Genomic DNA, 6,338 nt, shown 5'->3' on the forward strand with positions numbered 1-6,338 from the left:
GCCGCCCGGGAGGGTGGCCCCGGGGAGGGGGGGGCGCGGGTCTGCGAGGCAGGGGAGGGGGGACGAGCTTCGCCGCCCCCGGGCGCGGCGCAGAGCGGAGGCCAGATGCTGTTCGCCGGTTTTCTCCAGGCTGTCAGATGGCCGCGGCATCCCCCGCTCGGGTGGCAGATCCCTTCGGGAACACGGCCCGGGAGGGCATCTTGCTGCGTCTGTAGTCAGGAAGCCGCGTAGGCGCCCACCACCAAACGTTGAAATACCGTGTCGGTAGGACTAACCCAATGAAACAAACAACTACAAAAGTTAAAAAAGAAAAAAGGTCCAAGTCCATCTGAACTCGAAAAACGAGGTGTCGCACCTAGGCATCCATCCTGTGCCCTCCGCAGTGATGGCCGCGTCTTTAGTTGCTTACGCTGCTCATTGAGGTGGATCTAGCAAAAAGAAGGGCTTCTGAGAAAAACAGATAATGTTTAGAAGAGATCGGGAAGAAGGCAAAAAAAATTGGAATTGCCTGTGTTTGCTTTAGCTAGGTGCAAAACAGGGGTGGCCAAGAATGAACCTAAACTGCTCGAGAAAGGAAAACTACAGAGGTATGGGACTGACAAGACAGCGCATTACCATTGCTCTATAAAATTGTACTTCATAAACACTTTCAGTGAAAAAAGTTTGATTTTTCTGATAAGCTTAATAAAAGCTTCATAAGCTCTTTTCCTAGATACTTACTTTCTACTGCACTATTGCCCTGAAGTTTTATGAATCGGGAATTTGCAGCATACAGTGTGCTACAGACTGGGGCGGTGAAACCTATTTCTGCAGTTGAAAGTTTGTCAGATTTTCAAAATCGATAGACAATATTCTTAGTAAATGGATTATGAAGTTTGTTATAACTTAGTTGGTTTTGCGTATCCAACCTTCTGCAAATTAGACTTTCTCCGTAAAACTCTTCAGAACTTACGTCTAGAGATTAATCTTGCAGCAAATGGGAAAGATACAATCTCAAAAATTGATTACAGTGCTTGGTTGATGGAATTATAAGGAAAAGCTTTGTAACTTCACTGTAACTACCTGGAGTACTGCGTTCAGCTCTGGGATCCTCAGCACAGCAAAGACATGGACCTGTTGGAGCGGGTCCAGAGGACGGACACAAAAACTATCAGAAGGATGGAACACCTCTCCTGTGAGGAAAGGCTGAGAGAGTTGGGGTCGTTCAGTCTGGAGAAGAGAAGGCTCTGGGGAGACCTGATTGCTGCCTTTCAGTACTTAAAGGGGGCTTATAAGAAAGATGGGGACAAACTTTTTAGCAGGGTCTGTAGCGATAGGACAAGGGGTAGTGATTTTAAACTAAAAAAGGGTAGATTCAGGCTAGATATAAGGAAGAAATTTTTTATGATGAGTGTGGTGAAACACTGGCACAGGTTGCCCAGAGAGGTGGTAGCTGCCCCATCCCTGGAAACATTCCAGGCCAGGTTGGACGGGACTCTGAGCAACCTGACGGAGATGTCCCTGCTCATTGCAGGGAGGTTGGACTAGATGACCTTTAAAGGTCCCTTCCCACCCTAACCATTCCATGATTCTGTATAGGGGAAATGGGAGATAAAAGAAAAATCTTGATGTTTCTGATTTCCAAAACATTTTTGATTGTGCTGAAGGTATTTTTGCTAGTCCATCATAAGCCACGTATAGAATCCCATTTAAAAAAAAAAACAAAAAACAAACCAACCCACCAAAAAAAAACCCAAAACAAAACAGAATCGTCGTATTATGATCTAAACTCTTGCATCTTCATTGACTGCTGTTGGCTTTGCATCCAACTCCAACAAATGTGAAAATTATGATACTAGGCCAAGAAAATTCTCTTTTCCCAGAATAACCCTTATTTTATTTATTCTGAATATTTTGCTGTGGTCAATTAATAAGTGGTGAAGCAGATGAACGTTTACCTATCCTTTTATTTTTTAGCAACTTGCTTCTTGTTTATGTGAATTTTGGAACATCTGCTAGGAGTAAGATTCTGCTTTACATTTATCAGAGCAAAAAATTCTACGTAGTTATACAATTGTTTATAAAAGACATGATCATAAAAAAGAATAGAGAAAAATACCTAGCCTCTATATAATTGTGGCTTCCTAGGTATTTCTAGCGAAATGTCAAAAGGATATTATAAGTTTGAACTTCTACTTTGGGCACAATATGACTTCTTCCTTAATTTCTGTTTTAATGATATGTCAACTCAGAATATTCTGTGATTTTAAAGAGAAAACTGGGATATGCCTACAAGAGAATTCTTTCAAGACACCTTACAACATATTAAACGTAAGCTTTGTTCAAAATGAGACTAGCCATTGTTTAAAGTACAGAAAGCTCTTGAAGGATCAAAAAGGAGAGGAACATTTCCTTTCAGTTGCCAACCAGAAGAGTACATAATCCTATTCAATTAAGTTACGAAAAGACATTTCCCTTACAGATTAACCCTGAAAGGTTTGTAAGTTTGTAGACCTGGTTTCAGATGCAGTCCCTGCCTCCTTTTCACCACCTCTCAGCTACACAAAAATTGACTTGTAGGATCTGAGAAAAAATTGTCTATGTCCTCATATTGAGATAGAGCTAATGGTATGACTTTTTTTTTTTTTTTTAAAAGATTGTGCTGTATATCATATGAAAGGGGCAGCAGTTCCAGAGCATACAGCATTCCTGGGCATTTTTTAGTTTTTCAATCTCTGCAGTAAGAGGTAACGATACAGCAGAACTTGTGTCACCTCCCTAACGTGCATGTCTTGTTGTCAGAACTCTATTGTTTGGAAAATTTCCTGCCAGTGAAATTGAAGAAGGTGATATATTTCCAAAGCTAATCAGCCATTTATTCTTGAGTATATTACTTTATCATATCACATGCATGGAAAATGGTTTTGATGGTATAGATAATCATATCTCTGTTAGTAATTTTCAACGGATTCTTGTATTTTTCTTTAAAATCCATGTATGAGTTTCACTATTATTATTTATTTTATCACAATAAAAATGCAATAAGAGATAAGCAAAACATGTGCAAAATACAAAGCATTTTCATTCTACATTCTACAGGGTGTGTAAACTAGCCAGCCTGAGCTTATAAGATGATCGGTCTGGTATTTATTTTCAGCTGCTTTGGATAGCACCAGTCATAATGATCAAATATTCATTTGCGTATGGGTCCCATGGGCAGCTTGTGGCACAAATGCATAGCAAGGCCACTCCGAATCCCCGGAAGACAGCCGAACCGTCTTGTTACTTCCCCGCAAAAATAGTCTTGTGTTCATAACACATTCATACATTGTATTTGCTGTGAAAGTCACAACTTACAAAAGAAGATTCTCCAAAGCAGTCACCCCAAATGCTTTAGCCTGTTTTTCTTCAGAAATCTCAGAAAGACAAATGTTCTCAGGAACTCAACAGGTACAAACTCAGTGGAGCCAAAAGCAGGAGGCAGGAAAGACATAGTATGATTCCTTCTGAAGAATACATTGCCATGAACTAATGCCTTATATATTTTCTAAAAGATTATTTCTGATATGCCTGTTGGTGTGAAATCATCATTTGGAAAGGGAAATGATTCAGCAAGTAATCAAGTCATAAATTATTTCAAGCAGAGAAGTTAATTTCTAATCTACCTAACATAAATGCAATCAAATCTAATACTATTTTGGACAGACAATATGTATTGCCATTTGCCTGTGTCAGAAAGTAATTAATTTAAATGAAATGATCTTCACCTGTGCTTGCTTGAAAAAATGAACAAATTTTGGCAGTATATATTTTAAATCTGACTTTATATGTCCCCTGTTTGTGAATGATTCACATTCATAAATGATTCTCCAGTGACAGCTATCTGTGTTTGAAGTTTCCAGCCAGGATGGACTTTCACCACACTTGCCAAAGAGGAGCACAGAGAGCTCCCTCTCAGTTTTTAGCAAAGCAAGCTGTTTCTCCCTCTTTTTCTTGATCGAATACCAGCTGAGTCTAAAGGAAAACCTCTGGTTAAAAGTTTATCAGGGAACTGGCAGTTAGTATTTAATCAAGACATCGGATAAAAAACATGTTCTCACCTAAAGCTGTTTCCAATCTAAAATAAACAGTAATTTTTATTATGATAATAGAAATTTGCATAGGCAATGCCAAGAAAGACACATTAGCTAATGTATTATTAATGCGTTGGAAGCCTACCTTCAGCTAGGCTTCAGACAATTATTTTGCTCCAACTCATAAATCACATACTAACCAGAGTCCTTTGTGAACTAGCATGAAACATAAATCACCTAGATAGACAATATTAAAAAACTATTGTTTTCTATGGGCATTGTTAACAGCAGAGCCATTAGTTCCTGCACAAAACCACATGCGTATTTATTACTGGCTTACTATCCAGACCCATAGTGCATATTCTTTCATCCCCCAAATATAGGGTAGACAGACAGGCTAAGATCCTGCCCTGTTGCTTCTGACCTGCGTCAGAAAGGTAAATAAATAAATGGGGCATCTCCTGGTTTATAAGGTGATACATTATAGCTGATTAGTCCGGGTTTGGAGATCAGAAAAGGGAATATTGTCACCTCTCCTTTTCTATCAGAGAGCTAGTGAGAGTCAAATCTCTGCTCCTCTGAGACTCTTGCCTTTTGACACAAATCATAATTTATGCTTTTTGCTCTTTGCCCAAAACAAGAAATACTATGGCCATGGTTGGGGCCCCAGTAACTGTGTTGGCAAACTCGCTTTGTCTTGACAGATGTGCTCTCTCGGAAGTAACTGCACCATCCTGAGGCATTACTTTCCCCAGACATCTGCCCCAGTCCGGTTTTGGAGAGCAATGCCCTAAAGGAGGGGTATTAGAAGTATATCTATACTGGCTTTATCATAAAGGGCTTAGGCTGATATATTTGACTATGAAGTGCAATATCCAAGAGTAAGATACTTTGCTTCTGCTTATGGGGAAATAGTGTTTTGAATTAAGGCAGCTAAATCTTAGAGAACCCATTAAGCACAATCCCCTTGCAAAAAATATACCTATAAACCCAATAATTTTCTGACTGGCTTCTGCCAATTTCTAAACATGAAACATGGTGAATACCACATAAGTGTTCTATTTGAAATAATGTGTTTGGCATTTTACCTATGATACTCCAACAATCTTCAGAAACAGCTGCAGGAAAACTTTTAGGGAATGAAATCACATTCTGTGTAGAAAGTATTATTTTCCATTATAATTATCTTTAAAGATTCAAAGGTTGAAACTTAGCAAAGTACACTTGAAGCTTGAAGGCAAACTTGAATTCTGATTCTTCAAAGTTTTCTACCATGGGAAGTCCTGCATTAAAAAAATATTCCACCTACTTACTACCTTTCTTTGTGTTTTCTATGGCTTTCTAGTCCATAAATAGACAGTTATCCTCTGCTAACGAAAAGCACTATGGTGAAACAAAAGCTACCAATTTCATTCTAAGAGTATTCTATTCCTACAGTTTCCTCCCCTCCCACAGGGAAATTATATTTGATTGACCTATCGGTTTGTCCACCAATTCTGTCCTCTTAGGTAACCTTTAAATCTGGTCTTGTGATAGAGTCTCAAAAAAGAAAAATTTCTTTCCAAACTAAACCATGTGATATTGAGAAAGAGAATGAACACAGGAAAGACGACTATTCATTTTATGTTTCTTATGATATAAAGAGTAAGGTTTTATGAATATGTCTCCAGAAATATGCACAAGGAAAAAACCCAGCCTGAAACCAAGAATGTGATAATGAAGATGTAGGATGGAAATGTTAACTGAAGAATCATAGAATCATAGAATCATAGAATAGAATGGTTTGGGTTGGAAGGGACCTTAAAGATCATCTAGTTCCCCCCCCCCTGCCATGGGCAGGGACACCTTCCACCAGACCAGGTTGCCCAAAGCCCCATCCAACCTGGCCTTGAACACTGCCAGGGATGGGGCATCCACAAACTCTCTGGGCAACCCGTTCCAGTGCCTCACCACCCTCACAGTGAAGAACTTCTTCCTTACATTTAATCTAAACCTGCCTTCTTTCAGTTTAAAGCCATTACCCCTTGTCCTATCACTACATGCCCTTGTCAAAAGTCACTCCACCACCTTAAGAAGGTGGAGAAAAGGGACTGAATGTAACACAATGAAGTGTCTCAGTGCCAAATTTCACAAACTAGGAAGCAAAGTCTTCCAAAACACAAGTGAAAGCTAGGACAGTCTACCTTGGCATATTTTTGTATTATAGCTGTCCCATCATTTCCCTTTCTTACCCATTTCCCCGAGGGGAAGAGACAGGAAGAACCCGAGATAATAGGAGGAAGAGAG

The sequence above is a fragment of the Haliaeetus leucocephalus genome, unplaced genomic scaffold, assembly GCF_000737465.1.
Source record: "Haliaeetus leucocephalus isolate CR32 unplaced genomic scaffold, Haliaeetus_leucocephalus-4.0 Scaffold889, whole genome shotgun sequence".
Lineage (NCBI taxonomy): Eukaryota > Metazoa > Chordata > Aves > Accipitriformes > Accipitridae > Haliaeetus > Haliaeetus leucocephalus.